The 19,615-nt window shown below is 37.6% G+C and overlaps 2 long non-coding RNA genes across 2 annotated transcripts; one reads left to right on the top strand and one right to left on the bottom strand.

Moving 5' to 3' along the window:
* Window positions 1-636: 636 nt before the first annotated feature.
* On the bottom strand, window positions 637-4,763 carry LOC132630802 (uncharacterized). The gene is made up of 2 exons (XR_009578689.1): window positions 4,442-4,763; window positions 637-900 (listed from the first exon to the last, which is right to left on the bottom strand). It is a non-coding gene; the product is annotated as an uncharacterized LOC132630802 (long non-coding RNA).
* Window positions 4,764-12,790: 8,027 nt separating this feature from the next.
* On the top strand, window positions 12,791-18,779 carry LOC132630801 (uncharacterized). The gene is made up of 2 exons (XR_009578688.1): window positions 12,791-13,263; window positions 17,812-18,779. It is a non-coding gene; the product is annotated as an uncharacterized LOC132630801 (long non-coding RNA).
* Window positions 18,780-19,615: the final 836 nt, after the last annotated feature.

Raw genomic sequence — 19,615 nt, 5'->3', positions numbered from 1 at the left:
ATTTTTAGAGATATATTTACCTGACTCTGCTTCAAAAATCTTAACATTAATACCTGAATCAGTGTTAGCTTGCCTAGATAATGGTAGATCCGATTAGCTATGTTTCTTTGTTGACTTTGATGGTGACTCATTCGGACTAGGTTTCCGATCTGTCCATTTTTTCCTTGTAAAAAAAATAGTATCACTACAAAAAAACGCTTAAATTGCGGGGGTTATTTTTAAGGTTTGCGACGGTTTGAAACCCCCGCAATGTGTTATTGCGGCAGTTGTCAAAACCCCCACAATAACAGCTGTCGCAATCAATTAGCGGCGGTTTTTGCTGACTGCCAGAACTAATTTGCGGCGGTTATTTTACGGCAGTTGACCCCCGTAATTTTAAAATTTAATCTTTTAAAAATAATTCTCAATTACATATTGCGGCGGTTTAGAACCTCCGCAATACATATATATATATATATATATATATATATATATATATATATATATATATATATATATATATATTAAAAATTAGCTTATATTTAAAGGTCCTGGCAGTCTCATATCCCCAACAATTCATTGAATTTTTTTAATTTATATATTATCGATTACAAAATCACTAATTAAGCTGGAAATCATAATCAAAGCAAAAAAACATTAAAACTTTAAGAGATATCAATAACATATCGTAAAATCACAAATGTTATCATAAAGTACCATTAGTTTTTTAAACTAAAAATTTAAGTAGCATTATCAGATCACTCAAAAACTAAATTTAAACATAATACATTCACTCCAGCGTTCTAACATCCGTTCCTACCAAACAATACAATGAAATCAACGGTTGTCACTAGGATTACTATCACCGCATGATCTTCTTGCATCCATGGGCGAAAGGGATCCACTAGCCGCATCACTTGGCTGCATAATGAAAAACATAGAAGTAGAGTTAGCTACTATCCTGATAACACCACAACTCTTTATTCAAGTTTAATTTGGAAATCCAACTGCTCATACAGTAGAAAATAAAACATAGTAGAAGCATCATCACATTCAAAAGTAACTAAACCTCTTTTTCATCTCACACTAGCTACAATCAGTTTCATATAAATACTACTCCCTCGGTCCAAATTTATACGACACTCTTTCCTTTTTAGTCAGTCCCAAAAAATCAAGTTTTAAACTTCCTAAAAAAACACTTCTAGTCCCTGGATAATTACAAGCAACATCAACACAACGTTGCCAAAAATATTGCAAACATCTAAATTCTAGTGAGTGATCTCAGGACTAGGAACTCTTATCTGTTAACCTTAACAAATTTGCACTGCACTGCTACTGCCAAACTGAAGTGGGGTACCACTACCAGTCCCTGAAACAACAATACATAGATCTCAGCATAATACATAAACTCTTCCTCTGTTCGGAGGATATTTTTTATCTGGCAGAACACTATAATATCTCAGTTGGAGAATGGAGATCTGGAAAAGGTTGGTGCATATTTTCTGGTAAAGATTTATCCCAGAAGCAGCTAGAAGTTTCTTGAATGTATGAGAAATGTAACCAACAGACCATTAAATGGCCAACTAAACTAGTTATGTCATGAAGATTATTGAAGTGTTTATATCTTTATTCTAGAGAGCAATTTAGTCCACTACCAGAAAAGACACGCACAAAAAAAAAAGATAATGTACAATAAATTTCAGCATTGTTTGAGATCATATTCTTTCATTAACAAATTTGCACTGCACTGCACCTCATGTATACTGGTTCTACTTAACAAGAAAGCATCACAATAGGATACAATCAGTTAATGTGACATCCAATAGCAGATAATGTGGCAAGCCAAATCTCTTTACCTTGGGCAACAATCTCTTTATAGACATGTCCCATTGCAACTGACTCAGTTGTCCTAAAGAAGAACTTGGGCTTCAAGAATAAAACATTGGTTAGCTTATACATTTATAATTTGATATAGTTGTGCTTCTCACCAAAAAATAAACAGTGATATAGTTGTAACAATATAGAGCTTATACCTTTATAATTTGATCGAAGACGTGGTTGAAGTATGAAATAGGTAAACTTAACCATTTCTCAAAGTTGATTGGAAATAAGTTAACAAAAAAAGAAATGAGTGCATTTTCTATCGTACTGATTAAGGTAGAGAATATTTTGGTGTTAGTATAATCAATTTGTATAATCTGTCATACTTTTTTCTTTACGGTTTTAACACAAAAATACATTTGTAGAGAAATAATCAATTCTATTAATATAATAACACGATGTTCTGTGTTTCTTGCAGTCTTTCCTTTTGCTTGCTTAGTCTGTTAGTCTTTTTATTTTCCCTTTTACAAATCAGAGTCAAGGCTGTGATGATATAGCCTATTGAGTTAATCGGGGGAACCGTATCTTGGCAGGGCAAACCAAAATGTGTTGTAAGTGAAGTAACAAGTATTCGAATGAAATTTAGGAAACATTTAGCTTACCCAGCTAGATTGTCCTGGGTTGGTTGTTGTTGTTGTTGTGTTGTATGCGATTCTGGTTTGCAGCCATGGCGGTATCCCTTTCCTTTACCCGATTTTGTGATAGATCTGAGCCTACTTAATGTACTCAACCGAGAATAATCTGTCAAGAGTGTGAAATAAGTAAAACACTTGTGAATAAGAATGAGGAAGCATAGCGATGGGCAGTTTGGTTGCCTCCCATCTGAATGCCAATGATTTCTCCATGATCTGCTATCGTCATTGCAAAGAACCCTTCTTTAATACTGTGCCATGACACTGTCATGGTTATTGGCAATTTGCAGAGTTGTATTTTTCTGACTCTGCTTTCTTGGTCATATCCTTTCAAAAATTACAATCATAAGACCTGCAATACCGATGATTATGTGTAGGCTGTTATGATAAAGCTTCTTGAATTCATGAGAAAGAAAATGAGTTGCCTATTAGCATAAGTGAACATAATAGAAAATGAAAAAATAATGAATTCTAACAGAGAACATACATAATCAAACACCTTAAGAAAAAATTACTGAGATTTTCACAAAGTACTGACAGATTTGAGACAGATCAGCAAAGTAAATAAATATGTATGCTCATAGCTGAGCCAAACTCAAATTTATGACTAACATTTCATACGACAAATGATTGCAAAAACATGGTGTAACGCTGTTAATAATAATTGTGCACCAAGCTTCAGAATGTAACCGTTGAATACATGGTAAAAACATCAAACATAAAAGCAAATCTGGATTGTTTCTTATTACGGTAGAACTTTCAATCATTTTATCAAGATTACCAACTAACATTGCAAAGTCATCACACTAATCCTGTACTAGAGATTTCATTCATTGATACAAACAATCAAACACGTTCAAGGTGACACACGTTTCTTCAATCTCAGCGAAGTCCTTGCCACACTCGGCGTCACATTTCTTCACACCGCTGTAGTTTTCAACCTCTCTATTTCTCCCACTCCTCTTAGCAACTCTATCAAAACCATCATCCTATTTCCTAATCGTCACTAATTTCTTCATCATATTCATTAACCCTAATTTCATCATCATATTCATTAACTAATCGCATTTTCATATGGATTAATTGCAGTTTAAAAACTAAATTTACTTTTTGAATTACACTAAAGAGCAAGAAATATATACTGAAAAAGATATCAAGAAGGACGAACCACAACCATTCACCAAAAGTCATTCATACATGAAGCAAAAACAACTTACATTTCAAAATCAACACACTAATAAAATTTTAACTCATTCAAACATAAATAACTCGAAAAACTGGTTTTTTTCTTGAAATAATTAAACTTACATTTCAAAATCAACACACTAATACTGCAGTATGAAAATTCAACTCATTGACACAAATAATCAAACACGTTCAAGGGGACCCATTTGTAAAAATAATTGCAGATTACAAAAACCCAAAAATTGGAAAGATGAAAGACCCATTTGTAGAAATAATTGAAGAGATACCAGTTGATTGAGGAAGAGGAGTTTGGGTTCTCAAGAAATTCGCTTGTATGTTCTACTGTATCTCTTGATTTGCCTCTAATTTGTGGAATTTTGTTGACAATTCGACCTTTTTAAAAAAAAAAAAATCTTTTATGGGTAGTAATCTGGATCTATGGGTATAGTTTTGGTAGGTGATGTTGTTGGGAAGGTATTTGCAATCATCTAACCTTCGTTGTGGAAGGGTCGTTGAACAAATATGTATACATACAAGAAAATTGCGTCTAAAGTAAAAATAAAGGGGACAAAAAATGATTGTTATGGTATTTATAAAGAACTGGGCTCTTCAAGGAAAAGCTCTGCAAATTATGTGGAAAAAAAGTGAGGGACACATTAGAAAATTCACACAAAAAAATCAATTTTTAGAAATTTGAGCTAAAAGCTGTGTGCCCTTTTGTTTGTAGATGTTGAGAATATTGAGAATTTTGAGCAAAAATTTACCTTTGAGATCAATGGCCTTAAATTCAAAAACTCCAGCTTCTATTTAATCAGCACCCATTATAGTTGGGGTGGAATAAAAAGTAGTGAGAGAGGGAGGGTTTGAGACACAGAGGGTTTTGAGAGACAGGGAGGGTTTGAGACACCTTTTTTGTTTCAGAGAAAAAAGAGCCAAGCCAAAAAAAAAAAAAAAGTGAGGGAAAAATTGCGCGCTATTTTTTTCCCAGATGGTGGAGGTTCCAAACCCCCGCTAGTTTCTTTTATTTGTGTCGGACATGTAAACTCCCGCTATTTAATGAAATTTGCGGGGGTTGTAGCTGACCTCCGCTATTAAACCGCCGCAATTTAAGCATTTTTTTGTAGTGTATGCCACTCATCATTCTGGTGATTCTGTGTCCGCGCCACCATGGTACTTTGTTCACCCTGTTGATGTTGTTTTCCTTTTTGCTTAGATGATAGGGACATTTTATTTGTGTATGCCCCAATCTCCCACATCATTTGCATAAAAACCCTTCACCTTCATAGATATTCTATTACAGATGCGATCCAATTTGAATGCGAGTGGTGACTGGTTCATGTAAAGCGATTTGAACACATAGTCTCGCAAACCTTCCTCTTAGAGTTGCGCTAGTACAAGCATCAATTTTCAATAAAGATCCAATAGAGTTTCCAATTTTTTTAAGATAGTACCGTCATAAAACTCCTTTGGGAGTTAAGGGAGGTGAACCCAAACGGCGGTGCAAGTTGCATATGCTTCTTCTGCCACGAAATTGGGAACCATCTATGTATTGATAGATAGCGTCCATTGATGAACCATGGGCCATTTCGCAATACTTTAATCATATTTTCCTCCTTCGTAAACTTGATGATGAAATAGTCATGACCTAGGTCAATAAGCGGAAAAAGTTTCAATGGATTCCAAAGATAGCTAGTATATTAGATTTAAGATAGTGATGGTTTATTCTTTTCCCCAAGAACTTGATTATGAGAGAGAATTTCCATGGGGAGTGTAAGCGTTGTTCTTCTTCTTAGGATTAGTGGAGGGTTTTTATCCCATTGGTTATTTCCTCTGTAACACTTTCTATCTTTTGGGTGTCTAAGTTTCACATCCCTGTTGGGCTCATAAAAATCCATTTCCAAGTCAGTTATTTCGTCATTGGAAAATAACTTATCTTTAAATCATTGTGGGGGGGTTGGGGGATGCTGATTTTCTCTATGATATTTTCTTCTTTTGAATTAATATCTGGGGGTTTGGGAGGGATTGGAACATAGGTAGTGGATGAAGTTGAACCAGAGTGTCACACCCCGAGTCAGAGGGGCATGATTGGCACCCGACCGTAAGGCCAAGCATCTACCTGTAATATATGTCATACATTGCTCACAACACTTGGGCCGACAAGGCCTACGTATACGGAACTGACGAGTAGAAATTATGTCAACCATCATCAACTTATGAAGCATGGACTATAACTATACATATATGTACACGGGCCGATGAGGCCACCATGAGAACAGATAAGTCATAACAAGACCGGAAAGGCCATACCAAAAGTTGTACATAATAGTCACGAGCCAACAAGGCTATACATAAGAATCCTGTACACAGGACACATGTCTACGAGCCTCTAAGAGTGCATCTAACTGACATAATGGTCGGGACATGGACCTGCCATACCAAAAATATACATATATGTAGTGCAAACCAAAATGACAGCTAAGCAAGTCTGGAAGTAGTGGAACTCGCCGGTCGACCACTGAACTGGAGCTACCTACTGATGGGGTACGTCAATCTGAGGAGTTGGACCTGCAGGCATGAATGCAGTATTCCCGCAAGGGATGTCAGTACAGAAAGTATACTGAGTATGTATGCCAGGATAAACATGACATAAAGATAACATAAGTATAGACAACATGAGAAAGGAAGACTAGAAGGAAACAACCTGGAACCTGGATGCCTCTGAGGGTGTACATTATGCATGCAGACTCTTTTATATATACATATACATATACATATACATATACATATATAGGCCTTTGTGGGATAGTATCATATCATATGCGTCGCTCTTTGGGGATCATCTCCTCATATAACATGCCCAACTACAGCGGTGTAATTGTACAATAGTGTCATGCCCGCCGGTTATAGCCCGCGGTGTTATAATATACATATATAGTGCACATTAGTGCCATGCCTGTCAGTTATAGCCCAAGGTATTATCTTATGTGTGTGTATGTGTGTGTGTGTATAAAATACATGGATTAGCAATACCAAGCCATTCGGGGTGACATAAGGTCCCGAAAACATTATGGAGCTGACATGAACATCATCAAGACTTGGCAAGATACAAGAATATACATACAAATGATTTCATAGCCTTTCATGATTTTGGAATTTCTCATAAGCATCAAGTGGGAGCATCTAGCTTACTTAACATAATATGGAAGGAACGAACATGGACATTGACGGACTTAGAGTAGAATCGTTTCTTTTGGGACGTCCGTTTGCATATTCTTGTAGTTGGACTCATGCCATAGAAGGAAGAAGATGAAGAAGCCTTAACATAAATAACGCTTCGCTTGCTTGCCACAATAACCCGCTTGTTCTGCTTCAATCTCGACCTATAATCGTAGAATAATGCTTTTATCTCAATTTTCCAATCCTAATTTTACGTATCTAACAAAAAGTAATTTCTACGATACTTTGGGCAGCATTTCCCTTGTATTTCTTACATTTTCCATATCCATGAGAACCATAATAACAACAATCCTAAAGTTCATATAACTCAATTTATGATCAATAGGTCGATACCTCGAGCGACAAACTCGGTTTACACTCCATAAGGCTATTACTTTTTTCTTACGAGCTATAATTGATTATAATTACAAGGCAATAAATTTTACAACTTCAATTTCCAGCTATATCAATCATTACATCTTTCCCAACAAGCTATCATAATCAATTCCAAATTCTAGTGTCGAATTCATGGATTTCTCATTTGCATGTTCAAATCCCAAGCTAGACACACCTAATCCCAAGTAAAGGAGATGGAATCTTACCTTAATTTGCTTCAACAACACCCAATACTAGCTTGGTTTAGTCCAAAACCACATCCACTCCAAGAACGAGAATAAGAACAATTATCCCGCAATGTTTACGAACTTCTGAGACCCAACTTGCGTGGATTACACTTGGATTATAATCTATATGGTATATATATATATATATATATATATATATATATATATATACACACATAGAAAGAGAAAGTTGATATGTAGAGAGAAGGAGGAGCCTATTTGAGGGTGATTTGCAATGAAAATTTTCGTCCTTAGCACCAATATATACCAAACTCACGGCTTTAATGTGGGCTGTATTTTTGTGTGGGCCGTACCGGGCACAGTACTACTTTTATTTGTGAACTGTCTATTGCATTAGAAAGAAGACTCTCTTAACTTGAATTTAGATAGGTTATGCATCCTATAATTCCTTATATACTAGGAGATATACCTCCTGATAGTTGGGCCAAAATCCTGTCCAGATTCTGCCTAATTTTCCCCGAATTCCGATGAACTTAAATTTCTTCGATTTGCTTGATTCTGAAACCTTCTCATACTTACCAATTATCACGACCAAAACTAGAGAGCTATGACGGGCACCTGACCATACCAGTCAAGCACCATCTGACATACATCTGTAACATAAACATAAACATAGATGGGCCGATAGGGCCGTTATGTGATAATCTTACTGAGTCGTGTAAGAACATGCCTGAACATATGATAGCCTGTAAAACATGAATACGTAAACTCATTGAAATACTTGAGCAAGACGACAAAGCTTCCATGTACATTTATACCACAAGACCATGTATCTACTGACTATACATAACTGTCTACAAGCCTCTACTGGAGTACATGTCATAACGTGGTCGGGACAGGTCCCCGCCATAACCATATATATGCATAGCTATAACCATGCTGACTCACAAGCAACTCCGGAACAAGTGGAGTGCAGTAACACTGGCCGCTGAGCTGATATCCTACTGGATGGATCACCAACCTGTATCTCAAGACCTGCGAGCATAAAACGTAGTCCCCCAGGCAATAGGGGAGTCAGTACGAATAATGTACCGAGTATGTAAGGCATGAAAACAACATACACATAAGAATCATGAAAGGAATCTCAGACATGAGAGTCAGTCTGTATATCTGAATGTATCTGTATAACTCTTTATATTTGAAAGTGTCTCTGAGGGCGTATGATATGCATGCTTTCTTTCAAAAATCATATATACATATATCATAATACCGTACCCGGCCATATAATATAGACTTGGTGTTATCCGTACCCGGACATGAGAGGCTTGGTGTTATTCGTACCCAACTGCAGTGGTGTGCACAATAGGTGTCGTACCCGGCTGACTATAGCGCGGCTCGGTGTGGTAAAATAAGTGTATACCTATATATACAATGCATGAATGACTCATAAAGGTGGAATCTGAGCCTTTCGGAGTGACGTAAAGTCTGTAACCTCCGAATATCGTTATAGAGCTAACATCATCAATGTATCTTACCTTTACTGGATCAATGATCACAAGATAAATTCAAGAATCATAAGAATGAAGTAATAACATTATCAGGAATCCAAAGAAACATAAGCCTTCTAGCATTCTAAGAATGGAGTCATTATGGATAACGTTCGTTCGTTCGTTTCATTCTTTTCATAAGATTCATGCCAAAGAGAAAAAAGGGATAGCCTTAACATAACTTGTCGTTTACCTAAACGTCCAACGCTTACTTTCCAAGTTTGTAACTCTACAAATAAGACAATTATATATCATAATCAGACCATATTTATGCTTGAAAACTTATTCTGGACTAACAAGTGACTTAACGAAATTTGGACTGCATTTCCTCTATAATTTCCATTCCAAACCAACTCCAAATCAATCCCAAAACATCAATACCAACATCAAAAACAACATAATCAAGAATTACAAGTCAAAACATAAGTAAATCCATCCCAAAACTTCCTTCAAATTAGACCCCAAGCCAACAACATCGACATGCCAATATGTAACTTTTATATCACGACTTCCTTAACTTAAAACTATTAAAATCCTTCAAGAACCATTTAATATCAAAGCTTATATGGAAAATATACCTTATATAGTCCAGGATCTCAACTACAACACTTTTATTTAAGGCCACAAGACCAGCAACACAATAGAAACATAAGCTACTACGATATTCTAACTAGTCTCGGGTTTTACGGGCTCAAATCTTACTTGGATGATGGAGGCAATTATTAAAAGGGTTGAGAGGAGTGTTAGGACATTTAGGGTCTATTGGTGTGTGAAACAATGAAGGATAAAACGAAACAGATCAATATATAAAAATTGGAACACTTGTCCACCGCCTCACTGTTGACGGACCGCCGATGTATAAGGACGGTACCGTCGAACTTCGCCGGTCCGTATTTCTCATCTTCTTTCTCCAAATCGAATTCTTCCAGTTGAATTGGAAAAAAGACTCACTGAACTTCAGTTTACATAGGCTATGGATTCTGTAACTCCTCGTATGCTAGGAGATATGCCCCTCACAATTGGACCCAAAAAGCTTGTCCGGAATTCTGCCAAATTCTTACCAAAGTTTCAACAAACTTAATTTCTTCGATTCGCTTAACATCCAACCTTCCTGATACTTACTAAACATGATACCAATCTCTCATGTATGAAGAATAAGCATGTATAATCCTTTATGACCTTGACGACAACCACGCCTTTTAAATTTTCGTCAGCTAACTCACAAAGAAACTTTACGTATAAAAGTACTAGGTGTAACACCAATCATGCTTATAAACCTCCTTAACCTTGGGACTAATGTAGTTGTGCCACTTGAACTCTTACGACACTTCCAGCCCTATGCTTCGATGACCTTAACTCCTGGCGCGAATTAGCATACGGCGGGACGGGATGTAACATCCTCGAATGTTGGGGTATATGAAATGAGTATTTTGTTGTGAACTTTACCCCAATCCTGTTAACAGTAGCATCCATCCCTTGTGCTGCGACGCGTTACTTGCCCATCGCATACACACCAATCTCATATTCTTCCCTTGCTATAATGAGAATACACTAAGCCATATTTTACCTTATGAGCTCATTTTTTCTTATCTTCTGATGATCACTACCTCCTGCTTGGTATAAACGAAAATAATTTGGACCTTATTCCCTTTTCGACTTCCTATGTCATCTCCTTGGTGTTCTTGTCCCTTCACGACATTTCCACCTAAAGCGGACCTGCCTTGCTGACAGCTAGGATATTACATATATAGTTGCGCTTTTCTTCACTTAGAAACTCTACGCCCCCTATTAGAGTAAGGCATGCTCTCGAAACTATATTCAGTCGTTCTTGTCTCCAGTGATTAACCTATTCCAGAGCAGTCTGGTGATTAGCCTATCCCGCACTACTCGAAGCCTTCGTAAACTCATTGTCGGTTTCTATCGTAGTGGAGGTTGCTGTGAGGAGATCCACCCCATCCACAATTTGATCCACCGTATAAACTCTTACAATGACCCTAATGATTTCAACATTTTGATATTTCTCCGCGAAATTTGCTAGAATATTTTGGATATCATTATACATTTCACTCATGGGGCGTTTCTTACCATCACTTCCTACAAGTTTTAACGCACACTCAGTGAATACCGAAATATTATCTACTCGCGCATCTTCCATCAAATTAAATGAAATTGTGAACTTAGCGGTGCCAGATGATGGCATCACATTCTAATCCTTAGATTTATGAACTTGTTGATCCCGAAACAGTAACTGATTTTTTGGACAGCTTCAATTGAAACACCTTGAGAAGAATCTCTGATATATTCTTGTAACAACAATATGTAGAGTACTGAATAATCAAATTCTAACCCCCCAAGGAGTTTTAATTCATGAATTAATTTCCCCAACTTCCGAACGACATAATATGACTCAGAGTACAGTGGACTTTTACCTGTTTTGATTTCTTGGATCATCTTGCCGGAACCATCCAGATCTCCACCTCAAACTCCAACCTCTAGCCTTAATCCCCCGATCATCACTTTTGCAGGCTCCGAGCTACTTGCATTTGACCGCTGATCAAGTTCCCTCTCTTTATTGCTTGAAGAACTAAGCCAGAACTATACTACCCCATTTTCCTGATTTTCAAACCATCCAACCGAAAGCCTACTTTTTGCGTCCATACCCTCTCTCATAAGGCACCGTCTTAGTACTGGGCCCTGGCCATTGCTAGAACCTACTTGACAAACGATAGGCATCATTCTCGATGTTTCAAAACCCAAACCTTTCTAAAATGACTCCTAGGAGGTAGTCGCGAAACGAGCCCCTCCGTCCAATGTGATACAACCGGCTCACCACGAAGTCAACAAATCTCCTTACAATACTATATGACATAATCCTCGGCTGTATAAGATGTCTCAACCAGAAGGAAATGGATTGATGTTGTGCGCCGATCCTCAATTTTCGGTATAAAATCAACTTGTGATATTACGAGGCAACCCAATAGCGAATCCCATTTTAACCGTGCCCCCTTTCACATTAGAATTTTCCATATTCCTGAAACTTTTAGTCTTTGGTATCCTATTTCCACTTGCTGAAAACTAGGACTTCGAGGTAGAATATCTACCGTACCATCTCCACGTCCATCTTGTTGACACCTAATTTTTGACCTCCGATAGTTTTTCTCAATTACATGGAGTCCTTGGATTACAAACGGAGTAGAATATGTATTTTACAAGTCAAATCAATTTTTACAAAATTGCCCCGGTGTCAGTTTGCCATTACATTTGGCAAAACATTGGTAAAAGAACAACAGCATGTCATTTTTACGTTTTAGCATCCTTTCGAGAATATACAAAAGTATTTATTTATTTATTTTCTCAAAAAAATATTTAGTTACGAGTTATTAGTTTAAGCATTTACAATTAGTCATCATTTAGTGTTCTACTCCGTCAAAATCGAGGGATTGGAATTAATAAAGTAATAAGCAGTTTATTTTGGGTAAATTAAGTGTTAAAATAGAGTTTAATTATGTTTTAATTAAAATAATTTAAGACAAATGAAAATACTTTTATTTTACATTTGTGGTGTTTAAAAGTTTCTTAAAATATCGTATATATACCACATATACACGCATGTATACACTGATGATATACATTACGTATATATGGGCACATATGCAAAATTTGGTCCTATTCTTAAATTCGGCCAGGTCCAGCCCAAAAGGGACTGACCCGGCCCACCCCTTCATTTAATCCCCAAAACCCTCTTTCTCTTTCATTTTTTGGGGAACGACCAAAAAAGGGACCCCTCTAATTTCCTCCAAACTGGTAGAACCCTACAACTCTAGGTACAAGTGTGAACCTCCAGCTGGGTTTTCAATGGTAACTGTACTTTTTTCCTTTGAATTCAACGGATTTTAGTTGCCTTCTCTTGTAAGTCTTGGATGGGGATCAAAAGGAAAGGGGGAATTTTGAATTTTCTGAACGGTCATGTTTTCATTTGGGTTCTACAAATAAAAACCCTTCTCTTCATTTTTTTGAGAGGAGAGGTTCAGAGGTGAAAAAATGGGTTTTCATACCCACAATAGGGTTTTTGACAACCCTCAAGAGCTTGAACACTTAGAAGCTCGGCAAAAGCTTGAATTTCGAGGAAATTCGAGCTCATACTTTAATTTTTGGAAGTTGTTTCCATTCGTCGGAAATCGATTCGGGTGGAAAGGTGTTCGTCGTCTCTCGTCGCTCCCTTCGCTGCTCGTCAAAAAGGTAATTTTCCTTTTCATCTTAATTTTATTTCGAATTCCCTGTAATGAGATTGGTTTTGTTTTGATGTTGAGTTGTTGATTCATAGTATGATTTTTCTGGTCTTAACACCATTCTTAGTTTCTGTTATTTCTGAATTCTTACAGATTGTTTAGTGGTAATCTTGTCGGAATTAAGTAAATAGTTTACTTGCTCTCATTTGCTAAGTATATTTGCTGTTTGTTTTAGTTCGAACTAGATTATCTTAAGGTCGTATGAAAACTAAGGATGAGGATCAAGGTGGATCTTGTTTGATTGTCTCTGTGGAGTTAATGTTTCAGATTTTGAAACTACAAGACTTGAACAACCATTGATTTTCCAGAGTCTCACCTGTTTGCTTCCTGAGATTATTTAGTGTGTGAGTTAGAAATGAAGTGTGACTCATATGATTAACCTGTTGGGTGAAGCATAACATGTTCAATCCCTTTTGTTCCCTTTCCCTAGTATCTATTTTCCCTGAAGAAAAACACCAAAATCTTTTAAATCTGTCAAGCGTTTAACATTTTCCTAAAAATAGTCAATCAAGGAGTAGGTTAACATGAATTAAGCTTGGGTCATGAATGAGTTGTTCTCTGTAAAAAGTGGATTTGTTTGGTTTAGTAGAAGATTCTTCAAATGCTAGCATTATTGTTTACTTATGAGGTTAGGGATAATGGAAACTGCAGTTACTTAGGGAACTGACGAATAGTGTTTCCTTTTTCTTCCAAAGTTTAGTTCTCAACCTGTTAAAATACAAGGATGTGTTATCTCTGTTTGAATACTTTACACTTCTCATTGTCTAAGTAATTCCAATGACTAAGATTGCTAGTCTATAGACTTAATAATAAATTATTCTTGTTTGTTGAAACACACAGCTCAAGAGTTGAAAGCTAAAATCTTGTCTTTTCCGTCCTGTGTCATTATTGTAATGAATGTCAATTGGTTTCCCATCTTTCTATGACTGAAAACATGTTAATTTGTTATGATTGCTTAACTAGTCTTAAGAGTCATGTGTGGTTTCTGCTTTAGTGGTAAGAAATTATCTGAGTGAACCCCTCTTTGAATCACTGACTTAGTCAAAACATGAGTTAAGTTTTAGTTAAACCAAATCTAAGTGATTAGGTATTGTTCAGGATCCAGTCCTGGGACATTCTTTACAAATGTATTTGGATGTCTTGCTTTCCTGATGTACATGATGTATGGTTCCATAAAAAAAATGTAAAGTTCAGTGTTGCTCTTTACTTGCACCTCCTGTTCTTGTGCTTCCTCCAAATCAGCATTCTGTAAAATGGATGAACATGCTAAATGGTCATTTGGATATGGATGGCTGTCATTTTACTCTCAGTATCCCTTATTGAGAACTGATTGTTAAAGCAGACTATCATGGTTAGGGACAAGTCAATTTTCTTTTGTTTTGTTTCCTTATTGTGGTAACTTTAGTAATAAGTTCTTCCATTTCATGACATCTGGGCATGCTTTAGCTAATCAGTCCTTTGAGATTATGTTGATGAATTCATTTCCTTTTAAAGTCTAAAAACTTGAATCCTTTGTCATTCTGCCCTGTTTTGAACCAAGACTAAGCAATGATACTTTTATTTCTTTTGTTATTGTTTTGCTGGAAACCATCTCTGGATACTCATTCTTCTTTATCCCTGTCTTTCTTTTGCATGACTTGGGGATTTTCACAATCCCAAATGCCCTTGAGTTGCTGCTAAACTGAAAGGGAAATGGCTACTTGTAACGACCTGTTTAGTCGTTATAGTGTTTTGACCCATTTAACCTTGCTGACCCTTCCCCAAGTCCCGTTAGTATGATCTATGACTTAATGAAATCATTGGGTTGGTTTCTGCAAGGTTCGAGTGTAAATTGAGTCATTTAAGTTAGCAATTTAGAGTTGACCATGGTCAACGTCGGGTTAGGATGACCCCGTGTCAATGTTTTGGAAGTTCCAACATGTTAATATGATGATTTTGAACTTGTCCACAAGTTTTGGTGAGGTTCCAAAGTGTTTCGGATGGGTTTTGGTTTTGTCGCGCTCGTATTCGATGTTTTCGCCATAGGTCTGTGGATAGAAATAGCTCCATATTGATCAAACGACCTTTTTTTTAGTGAGGTTTGAACCATTATATCCGTATCGAAATTACGAAGCCATAGCAAAAAGAATCGTCGCGTTTGGCCTCCGTATGAGGGAGTTATGCCCGTTTTTGTTCTGGCTGTTTCAATTGGCAGCGACCAAAGGGCCACCATAGCGGGGCCGCTGCAGCTATTAACTGGCCGCTACAACAGCCGACGGGGGGCAGATAGCCCTATTTTAATACCCCAACTCCTACCCATTACCCCCAAGACCCCAAAGTTAGTTTTCAAAATAGAAAGAGGTAAAATTAATTCCATTCTTTGGTGAAAGCATCTTGGAGGGTAAGTCCCCATCTTTATTTGTTCCTTTTCCTTTCTTCTTCAAGTTCCATGATTATTTTAAGGTCCATTAATGGTGGGTGAAAATCCTAGAACCCTATAATTAGTAAACCCTTAAATAATTGGTGGGTTGTTGATTAATCATCTAGGAGTATAGATTATCACTTTCTAGGAAGGGAATTTGATTTCTTATGGTTGAAATTGCACGTTGAGACTTAGGGTTCTAATAAAAATGGGAACTTTATCCTAAAATTTGTTTTAAAGGGTAAAATTGATTAGAAACCCACGAATTGAAGGTTAATGATCGTAGAGATAGAAGTTATGATAAATTCACCATTAAAGGATGGTTTCATCCATTGAAAAGGGTAGAAGTTTGTGGGTCTTCTTCCCCAAATTGTTCTTCTTGTTTAAATACATGGTTTGTTGCTTACTTAGCATCATATTGTTAGACCTTGACCGTTATGAGGCGCTTCGGAAATAGAAGGCTCGTGTGGAGTAGTTTGCGGCTCCTGTTTTGCATTCAAGGTAGATTATGGCTTACTTTAGTTAGACTTTGATTAGTGAAACGTATGTATTGTGTAGAATTGATGGGAGAAAGCATGAGTAAGTCTTCAGATATGGTGTTTTGGTTGGATATTAGCTAGGTTGGTATAACTTCTAATTTTGTGGGCTCGTCGCCATTACTTTATGTACTGAAATATGAGGTGTAGTTGTATTCATACTGTGGCGTTTCGGGATGGATTTCTATTGGGTTGATTGTTGTTGATGGTGGCTCGTTGCCCTGTTATTGTGATTAGACTTATTACCTAAATTGTCGTGTTGTACTCAGTTCTCTCTTATTGTGACATATATTATCAGAGAAAGGAAGGATAATGTGTTTAGGCTTGAATTGTGATATAAACTTATGACAGTACGTAGATGAAAACTTGAAGTATGATTTATTTTTTATGATAATATATAGAAAAGTGGAGCTTCTGGTGATACAAGACTTAGTTGTGAGGTGTACTTGCTTCATGTGGAAGTAAGGAGGGACATAGACTATTATGTTGGTTGAGACGGTTTGTATGATTCATTTCATGGCTGAGTTGATCCAAGTCTTGATATGACTTGTGGCTTTGTGACTTGTACCTTCACTGTTTCTTTATTGGTTTGCATTGATTTACCACGTTTACACTCATTTATGCATTCATACACTCATACATGATGGAAATGGTTTGGAAGACTCGTGGCATGATGCCTTGTGTTTGACATTGACATTGACATTGCTAATTGTTCATAGTCTATACATACTAGTGAACTGGAATACATTGAGACATGCATTCTGATGTGAAATTAGTGAAGAAGTTAATATAATCTTCTTGTTGAACTTGTGATACTATTTGATACATGGTACTTGATGAATCGATCATTGAGAGTGATGTGATAGTGTAACTATACATATGAAAAGGCACATTTGATCAGGGGTGAGGATGTGGCCTAATTGTGAGCTCGTGTTCCGAGGTTCGTTCCGAAAATGAGTGGTTCAAGATATGGATACGCGCGTCCGAGGTTCGTTCTGGAGTGGAGAGTTATGCTCGGGTCTGAGGACTGAATCCGGAACGAGTGGTACATGGACACCATGGGTCCCCTGCAGATCATGACTAATGAGCAATGACATCAGTTAGCATGTGTGTACAGTTCGAGTGATTGGCCAGTACATGGCATTTCATTGCATTGCACATCATCATATTTTGCATTGCAAATCATTACATTTTATTCTGCATTATTATATGCTCGTTTGTTTCTGATTTTGGTATGGATGTTGAATGCCTATTGTGATATAATTATGACCATTGACTGAGTTAAATTGTGGATTAGTGACTCTACCTAGGGAAGGAACTTGGACTTGTGATTATCAGGTGAGATTATTGAAACTTGACAGACTTGTGGGTTAGAAGCTTCATCTTAGGCTATGACTCCGTTATGGGATATTCTGTGACTTGGATTGAGTGTTAAGTGCTTGTCTGTTTATCTTGTTGAGTTCATACTTATATGCGTGAACTAATTTTAGTCGGCCTATGATGCTTACCGGTACATGGTGTTTGTACTGATACTACCTTGCTGCACCCTTTTTGAGTGCAGATTGTGTTCTAGAGATTTCTTCCAGATTACATCTCTAGCTTGAAGCTAGTTTGCTCGATCAGATCCGAGGGTGAGCTTCTATCCATGCCATGCCACCTGAAGATCTCTCTTTCCAGATGTCTACTTTCATTCCAAACATTATTTGTTATATTTGAGATATACTTCATTCTTTAGACATTATTGGTTAGAGTCCTTGTATGATGACTTTCAGATTTTGGGGGTGTAATACTTAAGACTTCCGCACTTATATTATCTATTAATTATGACTTGTTTATTTATTCATTCATTCACTTATCTATTAACTGTTAATAAATGATTAAAGAAGTTGAAATTGGCTAAAGATTAATAGGTTAACGGGTAAGGGTTCGCCTACTAGTGATAATAAGGTAGGTGCCTGCACGATCGGTAATTAGGGTCGTGACACTACTGCTTGTTGTTGATTTTTGGGTCACATTGTGTTGGGTGATTTAGAACATACAGGAAGGCATCGCGATTTTGGATATTGCAGGAGTATTAAGGTTGACGAGGTTAAGGGTGTTGTTCGTAGGATGCGCAGGGGAAGAGCGACCGGACCTGACGAGATTCCGGGGGAATTCTGGAAGAGCGCGGGCCCGGCAGGTTTGGAGTGACTGACTAGGTTGTTTAATGTCATCTTTAAGACGGCATTGATGCCCGAAGAATGAAGGGTGAGTGTAATGATCCCTCTATACAAGAATAAGGGAGATATCCAGAGTTGCAACAACTATAGAGGTATCAAGCTGCTAAGCCATACTATGAAAGTGTGGGAAAGGGTGGTGGAGATGAGGGTGAGGAGAGGTGTGTCTATTTCAGAAAACCAGTTCGGATTCATGCCGGGACGTTCAACTACAGAAGCCATCCATCTTATGAGAAGGTTGGTGGAGCAGTATAGGGAGAGGAAGAGGGACTTACACATGGTATTCGTCGACCTAGAAAAGGCTTATGACAAAGTTCCAAGACAGATCCTATGGAAATGCTTGGAGGCTAAAAGTGTACTTGTGGCGTACATTAGGGTGATCAAGGACATGTATGAGGGAGCCAAAAACAGGGTGAGGACAGTATGAGGAGACTCAGAGCACTTTCCAGTTGTGATGGGGTTGCATCAAGGATCAACTCTTAGTCCGTTTTTATTTGCCTTGGTGATGGATGGATTGACACGGCAAATTCAAGGTTAGGTGCCATGGTGTATGCTTTTCGCAGACGACATAGTCCTGATTGACGAGACTCGTAGCGGAGTTAACGCTAAGCTGGAGTGTTGGAGACATACTCTGGAGTCTAAAGGGTTTAAGCTGAGTAGGACCAAGACAGAGTAGGACCAAGACAGAGTACTTGGAGTGTAAGTTCAGTGAAGCACCTCAGGAGGCTGACTTGGAAGTAAGGCTTGGTACCCAGGCCATCCAGAAGAAAAGTAGTTTCAAGTACCTTGGGTCTATTGTGCAAGGCAGCGGGGAGATTGACGATGATGTCACACATCGTATTGGGGCAGGGTGGATGAAATGGAGGCTTGCTTCCGGAGTGCTATGTGACAAGAAGGTGCCACCAAAACTTAAGGGCAAGTTCTACAAAGTGGTGGTTAGACCGACTATGCTGTATGGGGCGGAGTGTTGGCCAGTTTAGATCTATCACGTTCAAAAGATGAAAGTTGCCGAGATGACAATGTTGAGATGGATGTGTGGCCACACCAGGAGTGACAGGATTAGGAATGAGGATATTCGGGATAAGGTAGGGGTGGCCTCGGTGGAAGACAAGATGCGAGAAGCGAGATTGAGATGGCTTGGGCATGTGA

This window comes from Lycium barbarum, chromosome 3 (genome assembly GCF_019175385.1).
Source record: "Lycium barbarum isolate Lr01 chromosome 3, ASM1917538v2, whole genome shotgun sequence".
NCBI classification, from domain to species: domain Eukaryota; kingdom Viridiplantae; phylum Streptophyta; class Magnoliopsida; order Solanales; family Solanaceae; genus Lycium; species Lycium barbarum.
Note: the sequence above shows the minus strand (reverse complement) of the source record. Positions and strands in the feature narration are given on the sequence as shown.